The 27,966-nt window shown below is 40.6% G+C and overlaps 1 pseudogene; it reads right to left on the bottom strand.

The window, feature by feature from the left end:
• Window positions 1-168: 168 nt before the first annotated feature.
• On the bottom strand, window positions 169-27,743 carry LOC131394269 (adhesion G protein-coupled receptor E2-like; annotated as a pseudogene).
• Window positions 27,744-27,966: the final 223 nt, after the last annotated feature.

Genomic DNA, 27,966 nt, shown 5'->3' with positions numbered 1-27,966 from the left:
CCGTCAGATCTCCACATTGTAGATGTAGACCTTGGCCATTGTAATGAATCAGTAATCTGTGAGGTGATTCTTTGGCACTGTGGGCATGGCCTGTCCTCCAACAGCCTTTCTTCCAATGCTTTTAGTGACCATTTACTGGACGTTGAAAAAAAATTTGATATTCTAATTTTATCATATCTTCCACATTTATTGGTTGATTATTAGGTATCACTATGGATTCATGGATATTTTTTGTTTAATATGTTATAATCTTTTACAGTCATTTTCAAATCGATGCAAATTAGGTCAGTGGGAGCCCACAGGGAATTTATTGTAGGTGTAAATTCTCTGGCTTTAGATCTTGCCTAGATTGCACGCTGAGGATGAAATAATGTGATATACAAAGGCACCTCACATAGTGTGTAGTATTAAAATACCCTTTTTTCCAGAGCTCTGCTTATAAACTGTAAGGATGGAGAGACTGTATTCACAGGGCTCACATTTTACACTAAGAGAAGAAATATTATTTTTTACTTGTAAGCTCAGTGAAATCAGGAATTGGATCTGTCTTGGTCTGTGTGTGGCACATGGTGAGCAATAAAAACATACTTTGGAATGAAAAAATTAGTAAGTCTTTAGAAACAGAGATTGAAGAAGTTGAAGCATGTATGCAGGGAGACTAACTGTCTTAGTTTGCCTGTAGCCCAAGTGTTTCGTGGGACATAGGACATTTGGTACTAAAACCAGGAAAGTTGGGCAACTGGATTACTTGTTTACACTGCATGCAGAAATTTGAACATTACTTTCCCCTCTTATGCTATTTTAAGAAAGTCCTCTGAGGCTGGTTTTCCTCGTTATATGTCTTCAACTTGAGGAACATCTTCGTAGAAAAAGAGGTTTGTAGAGCAGAAGGTTTAATCTGAGGCAATTGAGGAATTGTGTCACAGCTTGGAGTGAGATGAGCATGCTGTATGGATGAGAAAAGCCCAATTCTCCAGCAACTGAATGTCAAACATTTCCTGCACATTTTCTCCCACAATGGTGCCATGAAGAGTTGCTTGCAATAAACATGAGAAAGTATTTTTTATACTCTTTGTTCAAAGGTTCACAGTTCAGAATTTTCCTCGTTTTCCAGGATACAAGATCATCTGGTTTAGCTGTTGTTTTAATTCTCCTGAAAAGGAAGGTGTAAAAGTGATCCTGCATTAAAATGCAAGACTTGAACACTGAAAACTATAAAACATCGTCAAAAGAATTCAAAGAAGACCTAAAGAAATGGAAAAACATCCCATTTTCATGGATCAGAAGACTTAATATAATTAAGATGGCAGTACCCCCCCATATTGATCTACAGATTTAACACAATCCTTATCAATATCTCAGTTACATTTTTCTCAGAAAATGACAAGCACACCTTAAAATTCATACAGAAATTCAAGGGGTCTGGAATAGCTGACACAATTTTGAAAAAGAAGAGCAAATTTGTAGAGTCAATTCCTCGATTTCAAACTTACTACAAAGCTACAGTATCCAAGGTAGAGGAACGGAATAGAGTCAAGTGTCCAGAATTAAACCCTTACATTTATGGTGAATTTATTGAGACAAGGATGTCGAGGCAATTTATTGGGGAAAAGAATGATCTTTTCAATAACTGATGAAGGGACAACTGACTATCCATATGCAAAAGAATTGGACCTCACACCATATTAAAAACCTCAAACTATTTAAAAAATTAATTCCAAACATGCCATCTACCTAAATGTAATAACTATATTACATCTGTAAAAGCCTTGGAAGAAAATATACGTGTAAATCATCATGACCTTGGTTTACACAATTATTTTTTAGATGTGACACTCAAAACACAAGTGAACAACAAAAAATCCATAAATTGGACTTCATCAAAATTAAAAACTTCTGTGCATCAATGGACACTATCAAGGGAGTGGAAAGTGAACCCACATAATGGGAGAAAATAACTGCAAATCATATATGTGACAAGAGATTGTACTCGGAAGACATATAGAATTATAACTATCTATCAATAAAAGGGAAATGACTCAATTAAAAACAGAGAAATGAGTTGAATAGATATTTCCCCAAAGAAGACATGAAAGTGGATAATAAGCACCTGAAAAAATTCTAAACATCATTAGACATTATAAAAATGCAAATGAAAACCATAATGGAAACATCATCTCACACCCACTAAGGTAAAAAAAAAAAAAAACAATAAGAAGTTTTGGTGAGGATGTGGGGGAAATTGGACATCATATATTTTGGTCTTGCTCCTAGTGGCAATGGGGAGCTATAAGAGGGATTTTCATGCAAGGTGGTACATGATCAAATTTTTGTTTTGAGAAGATAACTCTGAATTTTATGTGGAAAACTGACTGGAAGAAGGAGAGGAGTAGATGGATGAGACCAGTTAGGAGGTTATTACAATCTAGCCAAGGGAAGCTGGCAGCTGGAATTAGGGAGATGATGACGGACACAGTGTCAACAAGACAGATTTTTAAGCTATGGAGGAGGAAATATTAGCACAATTTAGCAATCGATTGGTTTAGGATGGAACAGGGTAGGGAAGAGGATAATATCAAGGATGTTCTAGGTCCTGACTGTGCAAGGAGATGGATGGAGATGCCACTCAAAGAGATGAGAAATCCTGAAGAGGATTAAGGGTGAAAAAGATGATAAGTTCTGTTATGACTATGTTGGGCTGCTTCTGAGATGTCTAAGTGGAGGTACCAAGTAGGCAAATGGAATTAGTGGTCTGGGGCTCATAGGTAATTCAGGGCTAGAGAAATATATTTGACCATCATTTCCTGCATGGCTCATTGAGTCCCTGTGGACAAGATTGTCTATGAGGCAGGTATAATGTGAGAATAGAAGTGTTTCTAGAACTAAGCCAGGTACAGTAGATGAAATCTAAAGAAGATGCAGAAAGCTCATCTAGAGAGATAGGAAGAATTCCAGGGAGTGTTGAGACATAAAAGCCAGGAAAAAAAGAGAAGATTCATGATGGGGCAGTAACCACAGCATCCAATACTGCTGAAAGGACCATATATTTATTTCATCCAGTGATATGAAGCTCACTGGAGGCTTAAGAGAGAGCTGTTATGGTGGAATGAAGGAGGCAAAGCCAGTTTTGAGTGTATAGAAGAAGAGGGAGGGATCAAATGCACAACATTAATATTTGTAATGAGAGTGACTTAACATGTTTCAATGAAGGTGGAAAAGATGCTGTTGAGAAGATGAGACTGTGCAGGTCCAGAGAGAGAATGTATGAGCAATAATGTAAAGGTATTGAGAAGTCAAGAGTGTCAGGAGTCAAATACAGGCAGAGGGATTAACCTTAAAAAGTAGGAAGCACTTTTTGTCTGTCTGTGGGAACAAGATGGAATGAGAAGAGAATGAACCAGATGCCATATGTCTGGTGTGTTTGAAATCACTACGTTGACCTTGCTTCTTCCTAGTGACTTTATTTTCCCTGTGAAGAAGTTGGTAGGAACATCTGCTGGGAACAGGAAAGAGTTAGAAGGATGAGACCTCTGAGGAGTGGAGAATTTGGGAATGAGCAGTTATAGAGGATAGACAAGCAGGTGGACAAGAGAAATGCAGAAGGCTTACCAGGGAAGGTTGGGGGGAGGTTCATGAAAGTTGGGAGAAAGAGTGAATTGGCTCAAGTCTTTGACAATCAATACAGACCGCATGAGTCTCACTTTCTTCACGTACCAAATGGAAACATAATAATACTTACCTCCAAGTGCTGACCTGAACATCGTGTGAAGAAAAATATGAGAAAAAGTTGTATAAACCCCCAAAATACAAATGCTTGGTATGATTCACATTGCTCGAATCCCTTCTATGTCCTCTATGATTCTCCTTCCTGGTTTTTCATTGTTTGTGTGTGCTGATAACACCAGGAACGGTTGCAGGCTTCAAGGACAGTCTCAAATCCAACTTAATACTTATTTCACGTTACTTTTATGACTGTATATGCCATATATTTACTGTTTTTTATAGAGCAGTAGCATGGAATGACTTGGGAGAAAGGATGGTGCTGTGTCTCTGAGAAACTCATGCACCACTGCTTCAGATCATTAGTTCCTGCCTATAGAGCTTACTATAGCATCTTTCTCTGCTTATGAGTAACTGTTTTCTATCTTCTTACCAAAGAAAATTAAAAAGCACACGGACCATGTCTCACAAGGTGGGTGCTCTACATATAAGGGAATAAGGTAGCCATGTGCAAGGGTGAAGGTGAGCATAGAAACATAGTACAAAAGTGCAGGAGGACCCCCTTTCATGACAGGAAGTGTCTTCAGTGAGTCCAGGAGTAAACCAAGTGTGGGCCATCCCAGGGCATCCCCTGCTGTATACCCAGGTTGTCCCATGTGGGAGGCATGTGCTGATCAAGCAGATATGTTAGTCAAGTGCTCTGGGAGCAGCGCATGGTCTTACCATACTGTGTCTGGATTCCTCAGACACAGCTCTGCTGGAGAGCGTGTACTTCTCAGACTCCACTTTGGTTTTCCTGACTCCTTTGCACCATTTCCTGTATTGCCCCCAGACCTGAAGAGGCAAAGCAGGATCTGGATCAGCTCACTGAGAGGAGTGAGATGCGCAGAATCCTGAGTGGGAGTCAGGCAGTGGTACCTGCTGGCTGAGGAGGCAGTGCACCAGGAAGATGACGACGCCCTGCAGGCTGTTGATGATGGTGAAGAGGTAGGCCATGACGTGGGCGGCTGGACCCACCTGCAGGATTCCCAGACACCAGGTGCAGCCCAGGATGAAGAGCTGAGCTGTGGCTTTAAATGTCAGCATCCTGGGGAGGAGGAGGAAGGAGGCTCGTGACCACCCAGAGCAACACAATCAAACCATTCTCATCTGCACTCCATGGATCCTCTGACTAAGTGTGATCAACTTTGACCTCCACTGTCCATGATTCCCTAAAATGACTTGCTATTTGGGTCTAGGATGGCATTTTGACTTTGACTGACGATGGTAGTGACACCTCATCATGTGGGTTTCAGAAACATCATGACGTTTCATGGAGATCCCTAATTTCATTCAACCAGCTGTACTGAGGACCCTCTGTGCACCTGGTCCTGTGCTGGGGCCTGGGCATTGACAACAACAAAGACAAGACTTCTGTTTTCACAGACCTCACAGTCTAGTAGAAGGACGAAAACAAATGGTCACTTACAACATTTGTGACGTGCAACGTGCTCTGCCCTGGTCCCCTCCAGTACTGTTCCCCTGCTCACCTTCTCCATGAACTGACCCAGAGCAGCCTTTGCTCCGAATACAGACCTTAATTCTGTGCAAAGTTGAGGAAAGCAAAGGACACCCCCAAACTCTTAGAAGAGGTAATAAGTGGCAAAGGAACCTGATTTCCTCAGGTGGAAGAGTAGGAGAGGGCAGAGGGAAGAGCATGCATGGAGGTGTGGACGTGAAAGGGCAGGCTGGGCGCTGGGAACAGTGGTGAGATTTCCTCCGTGTGTTATAAAGATATCAGTGTTCTTAGGACCATTTCCATAGAGCCACAAAAGGAATTCCTGTTTATCAGAACAAAGTCAAGTCTCTGTGGAGCTCAGGTGCTTTCACGCTGGGGGTTATGGATGGACTGATTGCTTTCGTCTTGGGTGTCAGCAGCAAACTACAGTATCAGAGCTGGCTTCCAAGAAGGTGGGTGCACTCTTCTCCTCCAGTGCCCTCAGAGTCCCCGTGAAAGGACTTCAGGAGCTTGGGGCCATATGGCCTTGCTCCTGGACCATGTTTGGTGTGGGGGGGATGGTGTGCACCCTGTGATCCATCCTCAGCTCGTGTTCTGGAGGGTGGACACATCGCTGTTGAGTGAGGAGAGCTTGTTTTTCATGATCCAGAAGGTCATCAGAAAGAAAGCCTAATTGATCTGCAGAAGAATATCCCCACAAGGCATACTAAATACATTACACATCTGCTTAACCTTCCTCCTAGCTCATCCAACACCTAACCCAGCAGGTGAGAAGATTAGTCTTTCACAGCAGTCCTAGAAAATCAGATCTAACACTTGGTAACTCAGGCACATTCTTGGCCTGTAACTTGGGTGACCAACTCGTCCCAGTTTGCATAGGAATTTCCAAGTTTTAGCTCTGAAATCTCATGTCTCAGGAAATGCTTCAGTTCTGGTTTTACAACTGAAATTCCTACATCCTGGGAGCCCCCACAGTCCTGGGCAAACTGGAACGATTGCTGACTCTGCCTGTAATCTTCCTTATACACCTGGCCAGCTGGGCAGGTAGGAGGCCCTGATGTCATCCATACTCACAGAGAAGATGGTGCAGATGGGGCCAAGGAAGGCCCATATAAATCCTTTGTGTGTGTGGAGCCAGCATCTAAGAAAGAGATGAAAGAGATTCAAGAATATGTTGGCCTTTGTGGATCAAGAATTGATAAACAAACATATCCCTCACCTCCCAAAGTTTCCTCCTGCCTCCTTTATTATTATTACTTTCTGGTAAGAACATTAACATAAGAGCTACCCTCTTAGAAAATTTTAAGCATACTGTACATTGTTAGCTATATACACTATGCTCTACAGTATTTCTCCTGAACTTATCTTGAATAACTGAAACTTTGTATATGCCCTTGCCAATTGTGATGGTTTCCTGGGTGTATACTTATCTCCAAACTCACTGGGTTGTATATATTAAAAACGTATAGCTTCTTACCTGTCATTTATACCTCAATAATGTGGTTTAAAAAAAGATAAATTTCTTTTCAGGAGCTCTTTTTAGTCTTGATGTCCAGAAATTTTGACAGAAATCTGTTTTTTAGAAGAAAAAAATCAATAAGTTAATTAATTTGTGTGTTTTTTGACAAATATTAAGCATCTCCTCTGTGTCAGGATCTGTGTGTGGCTTGGAAGCCCCAGTTGTGATTAAGATAGAGGGGTCTCAGTCCTCAGGGAGGTCCCAGCTGGGTGGAAGGTCAACAATTAGACAATAGAAACAGTCAAAATGAGGAGTTTTATGATCAAAGTATGAGGATCTGTGAGAACATGGAGCTGGAACCATAGCCTAGTCTGGGGAGTAGAGACTCAGAGGGTTGGGAAGGTTTCCTGAGAGAAACGAATTGTGTTTACACTGAGATATGAAGGATGAGTTGGTGTAGGCAAGGTGAAAAAATTTGGGACATGACAGAAGAGAAATAAAAAGTAATGGTTACCCTGACACAGTACTGATCAGGGATCCTGTGCTTTACAGACTGTCTTCCTGACGAGGACATAGGTACTCAAACCATCACAGGTCAGGCATCTGAGGCTGAAGGGAACAGAGGCAGTAACTCAAGGCCACACTGATAGAAATGACAAAATTGGAATCTGATCCAAGTGAGGGGACTGAGAGTGAGGAGGGAGGTGTGAGGACCATGGATAGGTGGATCCACCAGGAAGAATGGAAGAGAAAGCCTCTACGGCAAACTGCAGCCTGTGGCCAAGTCGGGCTGCCGCCAGACCTTGTGGATGTGTTTTCCTGGGACACAGCTGCACTCACTTCCTTACGTGTTGTCTATGGCTGCTTTCATGTTTCAAGGGCTGAGTTGAGTAGCTGCAACAGAGACCATACGGCCCACAAAGCCAAAAATATTTACCATGTGACTTTTTACAGAAAAAGTTTTCTGATCTTTATGCTGAGCTATCCAGAAAGGCTAGCTGGCCAGGGCTCATCTGATGCAGGTGAGCATTAATTTTATTAGTATAGGAGTATGTTGTGAGTGTTAGATGGGATTTGATCCCAGTTCTAACTCCAACCAGCTGTGCAATCTTGACCACGTTAGTTAGTCTTTCTCTGCCTCAGTTTCTTCATCTTTAAAACTGGCACAATACTAATTTCCATCTCAGTAGGTTCTTGGGTGGATGATTTGAGATAATACATGAAAATATTTAGGACAGTGACTGCGTATCAAAAGTAATTATAAATCTTAGCTTGGTAATAATTCCATCATCTAAATCATCCTCCATTTTTTTTTAGAATTAGGAGAGAGAAGTATGTTACACAAACCAATGTCACCCCTTTATTTCAATTTGCTTTCTAGAAGAAATAAAACAGTCCCCTCAAATAAAGCAATGAATATTATATTAATATACAATCACTAGTATATAAGATGCAAAGCAATATTATGTATTATAGGTATTAGTATAATACAGACATTAATACAAAATTAATATTTAAATTAATCCAATGTAAAAGATCAAAAACAATCACCTCATTTACTTTAACTATATGTTTATTTATAATTATTAGTATTTGTTGTTAGTGCCATCAAGTGGATTCCAACTCCTAGTGACCCTGTGTAAAGCAGAATGTAATCCTGCTCTGGTCATTTTGCACCATCCCCTCACCTTTCAGCACTGTGTCAGACAATGCTCCACCGTCATTCATAGGGTTTTCATGGACAAGTTTTTTGGAAGTGGGTGGCCAGGTCCTTCTTCCTAGTCTGTCTTTGTCTGGAAGCTCTGCTGAAATGTGTCCACCATGGGTGACCCTGCTGCCATTTGAAATCTTGGTGGCAGAGCTTTCAGCATCACAGCAACATGGAGCTGCCACAATGTGACAACCGACAGATGGGTGGTGTGGTTACCTTACCGGGAATTGAACCCAGGACATGGCAGTGAAAGTGCCAAAGCTTAACCACTAGACCACCAGGGCTGGATAATTATTAATATATCATTTATTTATGTTAGTGTATAGTTACTAACATAATGCACAGTTAATATCTTATAAATATATAACTATTAAAATAATATATAATTAACATTTAAAACAATTAAATCTTGAGGACTTAAAACAGTCACTTCAATGAACACAATCATGACACCAGGAAGACATCTCTGGAGTGGTTACAGAGTTTTTCTCTGCCTATCATATTCTGGTAAAAGTAAAGTGTTCTGTTGGTTCTATGATGGCCATGGTCTTGCTGGAGAAGATGAAAGAGGGAATTTGCATTTACCCTGTGGGCGTTCCATAAAGGTGAGGCCTGGATGCTGCAGAAATGGCCACAATCACAGCTGGGACCCCGTAGCCCACAGGGAACATGAACTTCTTCATGAACCTGCTCGCATTTCAGTAGTTGACCACCGTCAGGTTGCGAGCAGTGAGGAAGAGGTGCAGGCCCTCCAGCAGCATCAAGGTGAAGGATGCCAGGTAGGGATGGTGTAAGGCACCCTCGATGAGGGCGCACAGCACCTGGGGGTGGAGGAAGGTGTCACCAGGAGGGACATTCAGGGTGGAGGGTGGCCCAGGACCTCTCCTGTACCTTGCCCCTGGGGAGGACTCTGAAATGTATGAAGGAGTTGTCAGAGAGGGTTTGTCTTCCAATTGCATCAGTCAATGCGAAAGTGGCTACTCACCCATCTCACCTTCCCCGAGACACAAGATCATTTTATTACGGTATCCAATACAGCATGGATCCATGGACTCAGCACCCCCTGGGGCAGAGCAGAGGGCCCACTGAGTCAGGGTCAGTACCTTGATCTAGGTTTGGTTGATGGCCATGAGGAAGAGGAGGTGGGCCAGGAGGAGGCAGAGGGAGAGCAGCAGGTGGAGCGAGGTGCTGGTGTTCTGGATGGCTCTGCACAGCAGGAAGGTGAGGGCCGCCAGGAGGAGGTACAGCAGAGAAAGCCCCAGCCCCACGTAGGTGATCACAGGCAGCACGGGGTCCTTCTTCTAGGAATGGCAAAGAGAGCACAGTCACACTTTCCTGCTCTGGGTTAAAATTGTGGTTTTAAAGTACACAGACTAGAATGGCAAAACTTAAAAACACTGATAGTACCAAGTGCCAGCAAAATGGGCAATTGGAGCTCTCAGGCCCCCCCGGGTGAGAACATAACAGGTAACAACTATTTTGGAATGGAGTTTGACAATTTCTTATCAAGTTAATCATACACTTACCATATGACCCAGCTATTCCATTTCTGGGTATTTACTCAATTAAAATGAAACAAATCTCCACAAAATGAATTTTTAAGGATGTTCATAGAAGCTTTATTCATAATAGCTCATCTGGAAACAATGCAAACATCCATAAACTAGGGAACAGACCAAAATATTGGGGTGTAGTCATATCTCAGGATGCTACATAGCAATAAAAAACTATTGTGTATAGTCATACACAATAACACGGAAGAATCTGATAGAAATTATGGTGAGATAAAGAAGACAGACACAAAAGAGAATGATTCTATTATGGAATAGAATGATTCTAGAATAGTCAAAATAAACTATGGTGATAAAAATCAGATCTGTGGTTTCCTGGAGGTGGGGATAGGAGCACTGACTGAGAGTGTAATGAGGGACATTCTGGGGTTACAGAAAGGTTCTCTGTCTCAATTGGGGCTGTAGTTACACGGTGTTTTCAGTTGTCAAAACTCATGGACTATACACTTATAATCTGAATTTTATTGAGTGTATATTGTACCACGATCAAGTTGACTTAAAAAAATGATTTACTTGAGCGTTTGAAGTCCAGAAGGGAGGTAGAGCTCCTGTAAACTGCTTCTTCACCTGTGTGATAGGGTACCCCTCCTTCAAGACATCGATCCAAAATACAAGGGTTGTGTTTTGATGCTGAAATTTGTGCATTGCTAAGCTTATTAGGCTTACATGTTGCTCTCCTAGAAGTGAGGCTCCTTTTGAGCACCATTTCCTACCCACCTCAATTACCTGAGGTCTCCTGCGTGAGTATTTGTACCAGATCAGGTAAAAAATAATAATATTCCTGGGCTGGGAAAAATAACAGGCCACAAAAACTCATGCATTTATCTGGCTCTCTTTCTCCCTACTTCCCTCTCTCCATTGCTAAAAATTCATTCCCAATCCTAATATTTATCAAAATTTTAATGAATCCCTTGATTAAAAGAAACAGTCAATTATTTTGGTACTGAAGATGGTGGCCCAAAGTTTGCACACAAACACATTCACTTCCTCTTGGAAATAATCCAAATGCCACAGGTATAATGAGAAACAAAAACATCATTTCTATTTTCTGCCAAACTAGAGAATAACTGGAAGAGATGGTGAAATCCGAGAAGATGGACTAGATGGGCCAAGACCTGAATAATCTGTTTTGTGGTCACAACAGTGGGAATGATGTGGGCAGGAGTTTCCTTACACCACTGGTTTAAAAATTTAGGGGAGTTGAAGCTAAGTGTGTAATTATACACAGATAAATCACATTTGAAGGAAGAAGTCTGACTCTGGCTGTCGAGGAAAACAGATTTTGTATATGAAAGCCCCACAGCTGACATTTCATTTTGCTTGGATAAATTTTAAAAACTCACATAAAAACTCTGTGATACCGTGTAATATTGCCTTGAACACATTTTCACATAACTATCTTAGAAATAACTCCTCCAGGAAAACCCATCTGCTCTAAAGGTAAGTAATCAAATGGAAGAAACACACGATCTATACAAAATATTACAGTAAAAAAAGGAAAAAGAAGGAAAAATTGTAAGGAACACTCACCAAATAACTGTTAACATGGAGCAGATGAAAGTGTGACATTACTCATCATGAATTAAAAAATGTAAGGAAGCACTTGCCATTATAAGCAAGAGATGAGAGCAGAGATGCAAGACCTCAGAGAAGTGAGACCTTGTGAAACTGTGCATTAGAAAAGCTCAGTAGAGGAGTGACATCAGCATCAAGGCAGAGTGAGTTGTTCCCATTGTCTCTCTCTAAGTTACAAAGAGTCAGACATCCACTGACCAACAAAGGAGTCCCTGCACAGCACACTAGAACACCTGAGAGATCCATGCATCTACACATCTGAACGTGAGTGGGCTGGACCTCCAGGAGGCAGTGGAACTAGGAGAGCAGCAGCCTCCACCTCCCACAGTGGCAGCGACCCAAAACGCAGATACCCCTGGCAGTGGCGGTGGTGCCCTGACCTGAGATTTCAGAAAGTGCACCAGTGCTGAAGAACAGAGGCTGCAGGAGCAGCAATAGCACTCGTGGCTCAGCTCCTGGCCCTCCCCCAGTGGTGGCAGGTGCTGCCCATGACATGAGGCTTCAGGAAACACAGCAGTGCCAGTGGCCAAGCCCCCTCCCCCTCCTCAGGCAACAGCTACTCCAGTACCAGTTTTTCTAGTAGCAAAGGTTACATCCAAAACATGGATACCCCCAGAATGGTCCACGGTGCCCTGACCTGAGGTTTCAAAAAGTCCACCAGAGCCAGAAACTAGAGGCTGCAGGAGCAGCAGTGGTGCTCATGTCACAGCCCCTTCCTCTTCCCTAGCAGTGGCAGGTGGCAAGTGTGACCTGAGGGTTCAGGAGCCACAGCAAAACCTGTGACCCAGCCCCCAGTGGTAGTAAACATGAAAACAGCCCTACCAGCAGCAGGGGCTGCGTACAAGATCCCAGGCCCCTGGCAATGGCAGTGACATCCATGACCCCAGTCCCACTGACAGCAGTGCTGCTACCACCCCAGATAAGCCAGGAACAGTAGCACAAGTGGTACATGTGGCAGCAGCACCCAAGCTTGTGGAGAGCAAATGGAGAGCCAGTGGAGGAACATGAGACACAGGCCACCCCAGAAGCAATAGAGGTGCTCATAGCCTGGTGACTCCAGTGGCAACATTGTAACCAGCAAGTCACCAGCAACCTCAGAGGCACAAGCAGCACAAGGAGGGCACTGACTACACCTCTGGCAGAGGCGGTGGAGGGTGGAAAGTGCAGGCTCTCCAATACAACCATAAGCAGCTCAGAATCAAGGTAAACAAAGCCTCACCCAAATAAGAAAAGGTGATTACTGCCACAAATGTGTCATCAGAGGAGCAACTCCCCAAGCACCATGAAGAACTATAGTAACACAGTAGAATAGAAAGAAAAAGACAACACTCTAGAAACCAAAATTGAAGGCACAGAAAATTGTGATCAAACTGACAGAGAATTCAAATAACTCTCACAAAGAAACTCAATGAGTTACAAGAAAACTCAGAAAGACAGTTCACTGAGCTCAGGAACAAAATTAGTGAACAGAAAAAATACTTCACCAAAGAGACTGAAACTCAAACAAAAACAAAAAACAACAAATAAACAGAAATTCTGGAGCTGAATAACACAATTAATGAGATGAAAAATAAACTAGAAAGCACTGGAAACAGAGCAGACCATACGGAAAAGAGAATTACCAAGCTTAGAGAAAGAAATCTAGACATGATTCAGGTGGAAGAGAAGAGAAAACTAAGATTTTTAAAAATGAAGAAATTCTAAGAGAAATACCTGACTTAGTCAGGAAAAGCAACATAAGACTAATGGGTATCCCAGAAGGAGAAGAGACGGAGAAAGGAGCAGAGAGCTTATTTAAAGCAATAATAGCTTAGAACTTCCCAAACATGGGGAGGGAACTAGATATACAAGTAAGTGAAGCTAATAGAACTCCCAGTTATCTCAATGCAAAAAGAACTTCTCCAAGGCACATTATATTAAAACTGCCAAAAGTCAAAGATAAACAAAGAATATTAAGAGCAGCCAGAGAGAAGAAAATAATTTACAAAAGAACCAGATCAGTCTATTAGCAGATTTCACAGCAGAAACTCTACAGGCTAGGAGAGAGTAGAATGATGTATTCAAAATGTTGAAAGACAAAATCTATCATCCAAGAATACTCTATGCAGCAAAGTTATCCTTCAGATATAAAGGAGAAACAAAGGCTTTCCCAGACAAACAAAAGCTGAGGGAGTTCATCACCACTAGACCTGCCTTACAAGAAATGATGAGGGGAGCCCTCCTACCTGAAACAAAAAGTGATAGACAGACAGTATCAGAAAATTGAAACTCTATATCAGAGTTGGTTTGTAAACACTTAATTATAACATAAAGTCTAAAGGGAAAGAAAGCATTAAAAATAACTATCACCTCTTCAATTTGGTAACAAACTCACAATAGAAAAGAGGATAATTTGTCACAAGAAGAAGAAGGAGAAAGAGAAGAGGGAAAGAATGGAACCTGCATAGGCTAATGGAGATAGATGCTATCAGCAGATAAAGATTATCTCATCTATGAGATCTTTTATACAAACCTCATGGTAAACACAAAATGAAAAATCAGAGCCAGTCACAAAACGTAAAGAGGAAAGTGAGAAAAAAATCACAAAAACCTACCAAACTGAAATGGCAGACAGATATACAAGGAAAAAGGAACAATGGAAATATAGAATAACCAGAGAACAAAAGACTAAATGGCAGTATTAAGCCCTCATATATCAATAATCACTCTAAAAGTATATGGATTGAATTTCCTTTCACACAGATTGGCTGGATGGATGAAAAAACAAGACCCAACAATATGCTGCCTCCAGGAAACACATCTCAGCTCTAAAGACAAACAGGCTTAGAGTGAAGGGATGAAGATGATACTTCAAGCAAAAGGCAACCAAAAGAACGTGGGTGTAGCCAAAATTATATCAGACAAAATAGATATCAAGCTAAAAAAGATAACAAGAGATAGGAAAGGACATTAAATAATGAAAAAAGGGACATTCCACGAAGGGGACATAATGCTTATTAATACATCACCACCTCACACTGGAGCTCCAAAGTACATAAAGCAACTATTAACAGACCTAAAGGGAGAAATTGACAGCAACACAATAATAGTAGGGGACTTTATTATTTCACTGACATCAATGGATAGATCATCCAGACAGAAAGTCAACAAAAAAACATGGGCCTTAAATGAAACACTAGACCAGATGGACATTTTAGATATATAAATGGAACATTTCATCCAAAAGCAGCAGAATATACATTCTTCTCAAGTTCACATGAAACATTCTCAACGATAGACCATATGTTTGGAAACAAAAGAAGCCTCATAAATTTAAGAAGACCAAAATCATATCAACCATCTTTTCTGACCACAATGGTATGAGACTAGAAATCAACTACAAGGAGAAAGCTGGAAAAGTCACAAATATCTGGAGACTAAACAACATGCTACTAAACAACTACTGGATCAATGAAGAAATAAAAAAATACCTGGACACAAACAAAAACACAACATACCAAAACTTACGGAATTCAGCAAAGGCAGTACTAAGAGGGAAGTATATGGCAATACAGGCCTACCTCAAAAAACAATAAACATATCTAATAAACAATCTAACACTATAGCTAAAAGAACTAGAGAATGAAGAAAAAATGAAGCCCAAAATAAGTCAAAGGCAGGAAACAATAAAATTCAGAGTGGAAATAAATGAAGTAGAGGTTAAAAAGACGAGAGAAAGGATCAAGGAAACTGAGAGCTGGTTCTTTGAAAAGATAAACAATTGACAAATCCTGACCTAGACTCACTAAGAAAGAAACAGAAGACTCAGATAAATAAAATCAGAAATGAAAAAGAAGAAATTACAATGGATACCACAGAAATACAGAAGATTACAAGGAACCACTAGGAAAAACCCATATGCCAGCAAATTGGATAACCTAGAAGAAATGAATAAATTCTTAGAATCATAAAACTTTCCAAAACTGAATCAAGAAGAAATAGAAAATCTGAAAAGAAGAATCACAAATAAAGAGATTGAAACAGTAATCAAGGACCTCCCAAAAAACAAAAGTCCAGGACCAGATGGTTTCCTTAGTGAATTCTACCAAACATTCATGAAGATTCAATACCTATCTTTCTCAAACTCTTCCAAAAAACTGAAGAGGACAGGACACTTCCTAACTCATTTTATAAGGCCAACATTATCCTGATACCAAAACCAGATGAGGATAACACAAAAAAAGAAATTTACAGGCCAGTATCTCTGATGAACATAGATGCAAAAATCTTCAACAAAATACTAGCAAATCAAATACAACACATTAAAAGGATCATACACCATGATCAAGTGGGATTTATCCCAGGGATACAGGGATGGTTCAACATCTGCAAATCAATTAATGTGATACACCACATTAAATAATGGAGAATAAAATTCACATGATCATCTAAATAGATGCAGAGATAGCATTTGACAAAATTCAACATCTATTTATGATAAAAAACAACTCTCAATAAAATGGGTATAGAAGAAAAGTACCTCAACATAATAAAGGCCATATATTACAAACCCACAGCCAACATTGTACCCAATGGTGAAAATCAGAAAGTTATTCCTCTGAAAATAGGAACAAAACAAGGATGCCCACTCTTGCCACTCTTACTTGACATGGTATTGAAAGTCCTAGCTAAAACAATTAAGCAAGAAAAAGAAATAAAATATATCCAAATTTGAAAGGAAGAAGTGAAACTGTCATTATTTGAGATGACATGATTCTGTATATAGAAAATCCTAAAGAATCCACCAAAAAAGCTAGTAGAAATAGTGAATACAGTAAAGTTGCAGGGTACAAAATCAACATACAAAAATTAGTTACTTTTCTACACACTAACAACAAACTAGCAGAAAGAGAAATCAAGAATATATCCCGTTTACAATTGCAAGAAAAAGAATAAAATACCTAGGAATAAATTTAACCAAGGAGGTGAAAAACCTATACACTGAAAACTATAAGACATTATTGAAAGAAGTTGAAGAAAACATAAAGAAATGGAAAGATATTCTGTGCTCATGGGTTTGAAGAATAAACATAGTTAAAACGTCCATATTACCAAAGGCAATATGTAGATTCAATGCAATCCCAATGACATTTTTCACACGCAAAAAAAGAATAAAGAATCCTAAAATTTATATGGAACAGCAAAAGACCTGGGACAGCCAAAACAATCCTGAGAAAAAAGAACAAAGGTGGAGGTAATACACTCCCTGATTTCAAATTATACTACAAAGCTATAGTAATCAAAACAGCATGGTATTGGCAAAAAACAGATACACAGATCAAAGGAACAGAACTGAGAGCCCAGAAGTTAACCCACATGTATGGATACCTAATTCTTTCAAAGGAGCCAAGAACATACAATGGGTAAAGGAAAGTCTCTTCAATAAATGGTGCTGGGAAAATTGGACAGCCACATGCAAAAGAATGAAAGTAGACCATTATCTGACACCATACACAAAAATTAACTCAAAATGGATTAACAACTTGAATGTAAGACCTGAAACCACAAAACTCCTAGAAGAAAACTTAGACAGTACGCTCTTTGACATTGGTCTTAGCAGTAATTTTTTGAATATCGTGTCTCTTCAGGCAAGAGAAACACAAGAAAAAATAAACAAATATACTACATCAAACTAAAAAGCTTCTGCACGGCGAAGATAACCACCAACAAAATGAAAGACAATCTATAAACTGGGACAAAACATTTGCAAATCACATATCCAATGAAGGGTAACATCCAAAATATATAAAGAACTCATACAACTCAACAGCAACAGCAGAAAACGAGCAACCTGATCAAAAGTTGGACAGAGGATGTGAACAGACACTTTTATAAGGAAGATATACAGATGGACAACAGGCACATGAAAAGATGTTTAACATCACTAATTTTAGGTAAATGCAAATCAAAACTACCATGAGATATCATCTCATACCTGTCAAAATAGCTATTATTAAAAAAAAAAAAACAAGAAATAACAAGTGTTAGAGAAGATATGGAGAAAAAAGAACACTTGTACACTGCTAGTGGGAATGTAAATTGGTGCAGCCACTATGGAAAACAGTATGGAGATTTCTCAAGAAATTAAAAATAGAAATATCATAGGATTCAACTATTCCACTTCTGGGTATTTATCCAAAGAACATGAAAACACTAATTTGAAAAGATATATTCACGCTCGTGTTCATTGCAGCATTATTCGCAATAGCCAAGACTTGTAAGCAACCTAAGTGCCTATCAATGGATGAATAGATAAGGATGATGTGGTGTATATATATACTATGGAGTATTTCTCAGCAGTAAAAAAAAGACAAAATTGTGCCATTTGTGACAACATGGTTGGGCCTTGAGTGTATTATGCTGAGTGAAATAAATCAAATGGAGAAAGACAATGCAGTATGACTTCACTCATTCGTGGAAGGTAAGCAAATAAACACGTAGATAAGGAGAATAGATTTGTGGTTAGTAGAGAGGAAGTGGGTGAGAGGGCTTTGAAAGGGGTAAAGGGGTATGTATGTGTGGTGAGTGATGGAAACTAGACTAGTGGTGGAGAACACAATGCCATCCATATAGAAACTGAAATATAATAATGTACACCTGAAATTTGTGTAATATTAACCAATTAACCAATGTAAATAAATAAATGAATAAATAATATATATGTAAAATAAAAAAATTTAAAAATGTTACAAAGGAAAAAAAGAGCAGGGGGCTGGCCCAGTGGTGCATTGGTTAAGTATGCACATTCCACTTCAGTGGCCTGGGGTTTGCCGGTTTGGATCCTGGGCGCGGACCTACTCACCGCTCATCAAGCCATGCTGAGGTGGTGTCCCATATAGAAGAGCTACAACTCTACAACTGTGATATACAACTATGTACTGGGGCTTTCGGGAGAACAAAAAAAAGGAAAAAAATAAAAAAGAGAAAGATTGGCAACAGATGTTAGCTCAGGGCCAATCTTCCTCAAAAAAAAAAAAGAAAAGAAAAAGGAAAAAAAGAGCAAAGCTCAATAAATAAATGAAAGAAAGAAAACACTAGCAATTAAGGAAAAAATTATAGAGGTCAACTTAAGAATGGACCATGATTGAAACACAGTTTAAGGGAAATAGAGGACAGGAATGAAAAAAATGAGCAAAATTAAGTTAAGGTAAGGAAAGAGGTAAAAAAGAACCACAGGAAAAAGAAATATGGGAATTAGGCAAAGGAGAGCCACCATACACATAAGTGGGGTCTTTAACAAAGAAAATCCAGTTAACGAAGAGAGCAAATATTGAAAAAGAGATTTCAAGACATATTTTCAAAAATAAAAGAAACATCGAATTTACACACTTTAAAGAAACACCTTGCATGGGTGGGTGGGAGTTAGTACAGTTACCAAACCTGAAATTGTAAATGAAGCCATTGGGCAGCTACAGAAATGTGCTGAAATATGGCAATACTTATCAAAATTACAGCTACAAGGGCTGGCCCGGTGGTGTAAGCGGTTAAGTATGAGCGCTCTGCTGTGGTGGCCCGGGGTTCACCAGTTCGGATCCCGGGCATGCACCGACGCACAACTGGTCAAGCCATGCTGTGGCGGCGTCCCATATAGAGTGGAGGAAGATGGGCCACGGATGTTAGTCCAGGGCCAGTCTTCCTCATCAAAAAAAAAAAAAAAAGAGGAGGATTAGCAGATGTTAGCACAGGGCTGATCTTCCTTACACGTAGGCAAAAAATTTACAGCTACAAGTTTGACCCAGCAATGTTATTTCCAAATTGTAGAAGCAAAATATTGAAAAGAACATGTTTAAAATTAGAGACTTGTTAAAGTCTGGAACATTCACAGAATGGAAAGCTATGTAAATGTAAAAATGTAGGAGAAAGTTGTTTATGTACTGGTGTCAAATCTCTCAAATATTTTAAGTGGAAAAGAGTGAATATGGTATGCAATGGCTTGAGTGAAAACAACATTACATATTATGTGTATTTGCTTGTTTATACACAAAATATCTCTAAAAGGGCTCAGAAGAAACTGAGATTCCTTCTAAGAAGGACCTTGGTCATGGGGGAAGAGGGGTGGGAAAGGGACTTTTCAGTGTTACTCCTCTGATCCTTTTGAGTTTTAAACTATGTGAATATTTTTATTTCTTCACAAATTTAAATTAGAAAACTTGCATGATGCATTCTAGTCTATGGCAAAGTGGCAGGAAGAAACACACTGTTTTGGGGGTATTGTTTGAATTTCTCTGGGTGACCATGAGGCCTGTCCATTTAGCTGAGAGTTCTCATCCTTGTTTCACGTGGATCCCCATTACTTAAGGTCACCTGGGTGAATCTCAGTTCCTGGTGATGCTGCCAAAGGAGTAGCCGTATCACCTGGCCAGGAGAGGAGGATACTTTGAGCCTTGATGCAGCTGTCTCAATGGTTCCCCTCTGATCTCCCTCATCACGTGTTTTCTTTCTGGTCCCTGCAGCTTCAGGCATCCCTGTCTCCATGGCTCCTCTCAGGCCCCTCATCTGCACGCCGTAGGGGACCATGAGGACAGTGAAGCTGCTGAGGTGGGTGCAGTGGCAGGTGGTGCTGGTGTCTCTGGTGTCCACCACCCTGCAGCCTGTGGTGGCCCAATGACCACGTCCATTCTGGCCACGCTCCCAGAAGACACAGAACACCCTCTGCCTTGGCCCAGGGGTCACTGACTGTAGGAACAGGGAGTAGGTGTGAGCTGGTGGTTCTGGTGCTCAGAAATGATGACCTAACCTGGCTCATGCAGGGCTTTCCTGGGGAGATGATGCATCCACAGGGGAGCCTCCCTGAACCCCGAGGCTGTGCCCAGGACTCAGGACTCTTCCACACCCACACCCCCATCCCACCTGGACTCACGTGGTTAAAGATGAAGGTGACTCGGAAGCCGAGGTTCTGGGTGTCATTGTTGCTTATAAAGGCGGTGACGACATCTGAGAGCAGGACAGGGGAGACTACCTGCAGCAAGTCCTTGTGTGTCTCATGTACAACTGCTCGCTCCCCAGGCTCCAGGACCAGGGGGGCCTCAGCCAGCAACTTACCCATCCCTGGCGTGGAGACAAGGCCCACCATAGAAGGGCCTGCAGGATGAGGGCAAGACTGACATCTCAGAGTCCCCACCACGGCCCCCTCCCCCACACATTTTCTGCTCAGATGGACTCTTCATTTTTGGCCCCACCCACCCTACACTTTCCTTTAATCTCTAGATCTCTGTGTGTCATATCCTGGCTGTCTTGTCTCATTGCAACATCTCAGTGGCCTTCTCCTCCCCCACTCAGCCATTACCAGAGTCACTGGATTCCTGTGCCACGTCCCAGTTCAACTGCATCTTTGCATGGCTTTGGTCCAAGGTGACATCCCCAAATCCTTGCTCCTGCACCTTCAGAGACAGTTCTGTAGTAGCAGCAATGGCTTGGGGGATGGGACAAAGTCAGGTTATTTCTTTGAATAATGGGATTAGATTTTTCAGTATACTGATAAACCACAGGAACTTTAAGCACTGCAATAAGAGTAATGTCACTGGTTTAACACTGTTATTTGAGCATTTTTAGAAGCTGAAAATCAAAGTGTCTCCAAAGGTTGCAGTTATTTAGAAAGCATTCTACTAAACCTGCTTAATCACAAGAAAAGGAAGAAAATGGTAATGGACAAGGCAAGGCTCCTATTGCAGTGACTGTTAAATCTGAGGTGAGTATTTGCAATTCAAAGTCTGACAAGGGTCTAGTATCCGGAATATGTAAAGAGTACTTACATCTCAATAACAAGACAAATAACCCAATCTAAAAACAGGTGAAAGATTTGAATATATATTTCTCCAAAGAAGATATAGAAAGTGCCAATAAGAACATGAAAAGATCCTTAACATCATTAGTTATTAGGTAAATGACAATTAAAACCACAATGAGATAACCACTTCACACCTACTCAGATGGCTGTAATCAAAACCTAAAAAAATAACAAGTGTTGGCAACACTATGGAGAAACTGGAACTCTTATACATTGCTGGTGGCAATATAAATGGTGCACTCTGGAAAAGTTAGGCAGTTTCTCAAAATGTTAAATATACAGTTACTATATGACCTAGCAATTCCACTCCTAGGTATCTAGCCTGAAGATATGAAAACATATGTCCATACAAAGACATGAATGTTAATTGCTTTATTATTCATAACAGCCCCAAATCAGAAACAAGCCAAATGTCCACCAACTGGGGAATAGACAAATATAAGGTGTATAACCATATAATGACATATTATTTGGCAAAGCAAAGGAATGAAGCACTGATATAGGCTACAACATGGATGAACTTCAAAAATACTAAGCTGAGTGAAAGAAACCAATCACATAAGACCACATGTTGTATGATTCCATTTGTATAAAATGTCCATAACAGGCAAATCTATACAGACAGAAAGCAGATTAGTGGTTTCCAGGGGCTGAGGGTTGTGGGGACTGGGGAGCAACTGCTAATGGGTATGTGATTTCTTTTTGGGATGGTGAGAATGTTCTAAAGTTATTCAGTGGTGATAGTTGCATGACTTTGTGATTACACTAAAAACCATTGCCTTACACATTTCAAGTGAGTGAATTTATGGTATGTAAATTTTATCTCAATGACACTGTTGAAAAACACTTGATCGAGGTGAGTCTGCCCAGTAATTGCCATCTACATATGGTGAAGTTAAAAAAAAGTCTGGACGTGCTTTCTTTAAAACAAAAATAAGAATCATTAATAAAATGATTGCAGTCCTTTCAAAATGCCTGGAATAAAGTCCGAAAAGGTGGAAAAGTATTAAACAATTACCAGACTATTTCAGGATGAAGGAGTCAGAGGAAAATTTTGTGGCCAGCTTTTAATATTCTATCCACCATCTCCCTGGATATTACCGGTGCTTAAAGAGCTTGGAAAATTGCACAAAAATAAACATGTGTTTCAACAATGAAACCACTGATATAATGTTATTTAAGATTGTACTTAAAATAGATAAAATAGTTATGTAATTTTCAACTTTTCAAGCTTAATTGTGTTCTCCTCATTTCCAAGCAGTGTTTAGTTTATGTTTGAATACCTTATTTTTATTAATACAATTGCTGGTATTTTATGTTATAATTATATAAATGATATATTGTAATGATATAGTTATTGATATTTGTATATGTTTATTTTTGCTTATCAATTTTCAATTTTTTAAGCTTTTGTGGTTGAAACAAAAAGGAATTTGTTTCCCAGGGCTTCATTTTATTGTGTGAGTTCTGAATTCTTCTAAATAAAATCCTGAGATATGAGTGTGGTCGCTTCGCTCCAATGGGACAGTCTCTAGAAGAGGAAGGAGTTAGGCGGTGAACAGGTAGAGCAGGAGCCTGGAGCAGACCCAGGTACTTACCTGTGCCTGCAGGAGCACTCAAGGTCAACGACTCATTGGAAAGGGCCTTGCTTAACCCTCTCAGGACATCGTCCAGGCCAATGAGCAGGTTAGTGGCCACACATTGCTTCTTTGAAGGGGGCAGGACCTCTAGGTCCCCGGGGGTCTCCAGCAGCTTATACACCTCTTTTATGACATCCTGGGGGGATAGGGACACAGAACCAGTGAGCAATGGACCAAAGGGTCTGCGTGAAGACCCTGCCACCCAGCCCCAGAGAACAGACCCTAGAGACTATCTATTCAGAGAATAACAGTGGCACTGAATTAGATTCCTTGGATGGTCCTTGCTGCTTAGATCTCAGCCACTCAGAGGCCAAACTGGGCTGGGAATGCCAAAGATCACATACACCCGAAATCCAGAACCAGCAATAGGGAAAGAACCATAAATTAGTGCACCTGAGTGTCTTTAGAAGTGCTTCTAAACACCTGAGTGCCCAGCCTTCTCTCCCCCATGGGTGAGGGGTCAGTTTCAGTGTCCATACAAGGGAACTTAGCTCCACCCCTACCAAAGTAACCCAGGTCTTTATAGGATTCCCATATCTTGTCTCTTTTTTGGTTCTGAAATTACCTGGCTGGTGTTCTTGACCAAGGCTGGCTTGAAGTCTTGGAATAGCTGCTGGACTTCGTCAAAGAAGTGGGAGAGGATCTGGGGAGAGGGGACATGGGGATGGTCAGAGAGCCTGAAGGGGGAGCTGGGGAAGAGGGCAGACACAAGATGGTGTTGGCGAAGTTCTCTCTGCTTCCTGGTCTTCCGCTGAGGCTTCACTCACCTGGCTGTTGACTTCAGAAGGTTGTGTTCATGAGGAGAAAGGGACCTCTGTAGGGAAAAGAGGCAAGAGTACCATTGGCATGTGTGTGCGTGCATGCTTGTGAGTGTGTGAGCATGCTTGTGTGTGCCTGCCTTTTGTGAATGTATGTGAGAGAGTGCATACGTATGTGTGCACATGTGGCATACGTGTGTGTCCAGACCATATACCTTCACAGACAGTAGAGTTTGGACCATTCAAAGGCCCAGACCTCTCCACCCAGTTGTGGCGGCAGTGGCATCTGTAGCTGCCCCTCACACTGATGCAGTGGGTGGAGTTGTGGCAATGGTATTTTCCGGAGCTGCACTCATCCATGTCTGGAGACATAAAAAGGAGGGTCAGTCTCCTATCCCAGCCCTGCCCAGGCCTCCTGTCTACTCATCACCCCCAGCCTTACTTCCCTTCCCCATCTTCTCAAGGTCAGCCATCAAGGAGTCCACCACAGCTGAGATGGACACCATCTGGTGATAGCGCTCTCTACTCTCCAACAACCTGAGAGCAGGGGTTGGCAAACTACCATCCACAGGCCAAACCCAGAGACTGCCTGTTTCTGTATAGTCCACGACCTAAGAATGCTTTTTATGTTTTTAAATGGTCAAAAGTAAAATCAAAAGAAGAGCCATTTTTTGTGACACAGGAATATTATATGAAATTCAACTTTTAGTATCCATAGATAAAACTTATTGGAAGGTAATCACACCTATTCATTTACATGTTGTCTGTGGCTGCTTTCACAATATAATGGCAGAGTTGAGTAGTTGTGACAAGGATCTTCTGGCCCACAAAGCCTAAGATATTTACTATCTGGTCCTTTACAGAAGGGGTTTGCTGGTCCCTACATTTAAGCAAGGTAGGTAAGAGGGGGAAGTATGTGACTGAGTGTGTGTGTGTGTGCATGTGTGTTATATCTCAGGCCAGAGATGCTTGGTGGATGATAGAATAATAGATATGATAGAATAATCTTCAAAGATGTCCAAGTCCTAATCCCTGGAAGCAGTGAATATGTTACCTTTCATGCAAAAGGGATTTTGAACTTTGTAACAGGGTCTTGAGATAGGAGGATTAATCTGGATGATTTGGGTGTCCCTGATGTAATGACAAGGAACCTTATAAGATGGAGGGAAGAGTTCAGAGAGGAGAGGAGATGATAGATATGGTGCTGGCATTGGAGGAAAAAGAATTCTTAAACCAAGGCGTGTGAGCAGCCTCTGGCTGCCAGAAAAGGCAAGGAAACAGATTCTCCCCTAGAGCCTCTAGAAGGAACCATTTAAAATTTGTGACCTCCAAAACTGTAAGAGAATAAATTTATATGGTTTTAAACTGCTAAGTCTGTAGTAACTTGTTATATTAGCAATAGGAGACTAAAACAGTGGTCCATTCAGGTATCTGGGAATTGCTTCCAGCCAAATGGCATTGGTATCAGCAGCTAGTGTTGCTACAGGCGTTTGGTGGGTGATGTGGAGCTGTGCTTGTCTAGCTCACAAACCCCCAACCCCATTGGTAATGCTTCCCTTCAACCTTCTGTTGCTCCAGCCATAGCTCTACCCTCCAGGTTTCTGGGCTCACACAGCCCTCAGAATTTCCCACAGCCTGTGGAGTGGGTCTGTTATAAATGCCATACCCAGGGGGAACTTGTTTTGGCCCCAACATGTCTCAGGCATCCCTGCTATCTTCTCATCTAGGGGAAGTTCCTTCTCAGAGCAGTTTCTGGATGAGAAATGAGGAAGCCACATGATTGTGGTTGTAGCGCTGAGTAAGGGAGGGTGTCTTCAAATCTATCTTCCCCTCTTTTCTAGTTAGGAGAGAAATTTGATCCTCTTTTGCTAATTTGGACACCAGTAGAGTGGAGCTTGGACAATATTTGTGACAGTTTTTTCTGTCTGTAACTCAGATGGTGGTGTAGGAAAAGCACCTTTTAACTTAAGATTAGAGATTTTTCTTCTTTGGGGATGGTGAATAGCTTATAAACAGTATAAAGCTCCCAGCAAGACTGATGTTTAAAAACAAAATCCTTTCAAAGCAAATACATTGCTGTCACATTTCTTAATGTGAAAATGTTGAAAAGATTTAAAACGTTGAAGAGATGTTGAAAGATTTAAAATTTACTTTTCTTTTTGTGTATACTAAATATCCCTTGTCTCTTAGTCATTTCAAATGCTTTAAAACATTGCTCAACTATATAAATAATAAAAATATTATGTGGAAATTATGTGAAAATTAATAATGTATTTAAAAATCATCAATTAATCTGTATATTAAACTTTTCTTAAAAGTGTATTGTACTCAACTTTATAAGATAAACAGCTTAATATTCAGTTTTTTAAAAACTTAACCTCTTCAAGTGTAGGTATTATTGTTCCTGACTTACAGATGAGGAAACTAGCACCATAAATTTCAAAAATCTTGGCCAAAATCAAAACTAAGTGTCAGGGCCAAGGTATGACCACAGCTCTGATTACTGACCAGAGTTCTTCCTAGTTATTCATTTATGCATATTTCTAGAGTGCCTTCTGTGTACTAGGCACTGGAGTGCAGTTGTGAGAATGACACTATCTACTCATGCAGTGGAAGGTTTATGAATGGCAACTGTTCCTGTTCACAGTTCTTTGATTGATATTGCATTTGTCTACACGTCTGTCTGCTCACTGGAGAACAAGCTCCGGGAGACTAGGATTATCTTTTAGAGGTTGATTTGCAGTCCTTGGCACACAGCTCAGAGCAGTGACAGACAATCAAATCATACCAATGGTGACAGTATTGTCTAAATACTACTAAAAGGGGTGTGAAGAGTTTTAAGATTGAAATATATTTATGAAGAAATGCTTGAGATGAATAAGAAGAAAGATTAGGGAGAAGAAAAGCCATTGGCATACAATAGTTACCACTTGGCAGCATGTTTTTCTATTTTAAACAGAGCTTGGAAAGCATTTCAATTTAGTTCGTCAAGAGCTTTCTCATTTAGCTCTATTCGTAATTATCCCCAAAGTGGAAACAACCCAAATATCCTTCAGTGGGTGAATGGACAAACAAACTATGGTATTGCCATACAATGAAATATTACTTAGCAATAAAAGAGGATGAATTATTGATATGCAAAACAACATGGATGAACCTCAAAAACATTGTACTCAGTGGAGAAAACCTGACTCAAAAGGCTACATATTATATTATTCCATTTATATAACATTCTCAAAAGACACTACTATAGGTGAAAGAAACTAGATTAGGGATTCCTGGGGATGTAGAGGTGACAATATGTATAAAGAGACAGGATGAGGGAGTGTTTTATGGTAATGGAACTCATTGTTCTGGATCCTCATTGTGGTGGTGGTAACCCAAATCTATACATGTGTTAAAATTCATAGAAGTGTCCACAAAAAGGAAAATAAAAGTCAATGAAAAGGTTCTGAACTTATCTTTGTACGTTAAATTATTCTCCATTATTCAGCATCAGTTGTTTTCAATCTTTAACTATTGCATATGATGTTACAATAAAGAACCTTCTGAATACACCCTAACATGTCATTGTAAGTGAAACAAGAACAGGAAATTGGAGGATTGGGCCCCTAACAGACCCCAGGGAGCTCAATCCTGTGTTCTCAGACCTAAGTGACAACAGCTCCAAGTCTCCTTAGAGTTGACACGATGAGGTGGAGTGTGGGAGTGTCATGGGAAGAGAGGTGGAGGGAACATGTGACATGGGAAGCTACTCACCCTGAAAACTGTTGTCCTTCTCACTTCTGAATTTTGTGCCTCCTGAAAGGAGCTCATACCCAGAGTTGCACTCACAGTACTGACTTCCCTTTACGTTGTGACAATCTTCCAGGCTTCCGCAAGACACGTGTAAATGTGGGCCACACTCATTGATATCTGGAACACAAGTGGGAACTGCTAGGAGCATCCAAAATTCTGGTTAGGATTGGTAGCGACCATAGTTAAATAATTTTACCACTTGTATTTTCTTTTTAAACAAAATACTGTGTTTACAGGAGAAAACTTGGAAAGCAGAAAATGCATAAAACACATAAATATCCAACCAGTGAGAATGAAAAAAAATTTTTAAGAGGAAAACAGTATAATGAACACACATGTACCTATCACTCAGCTTTACCAATTATGAAGACAGCACGACTATTTTTTCACCTATCCCTCACCTCCCTTGG

This window comes from Diceros bicornis, chromosome 30 (assembly GCF_020826845.1).
Source record: "Diceros bicornis minor isolate mBicDic1 chromosome 30, mDicBic1.mat.cur, whole genome shotgun sequence".
Lineage (NCBI taxonomy): Eukaryota > Metazoa > Chordata > Mammalia > Perissodactyla > Rhinocerotidae > Diceros > Diceros bicornis.
This window is presented reverse-complemented; position numbering and strand designations above follow the sequence as displayed.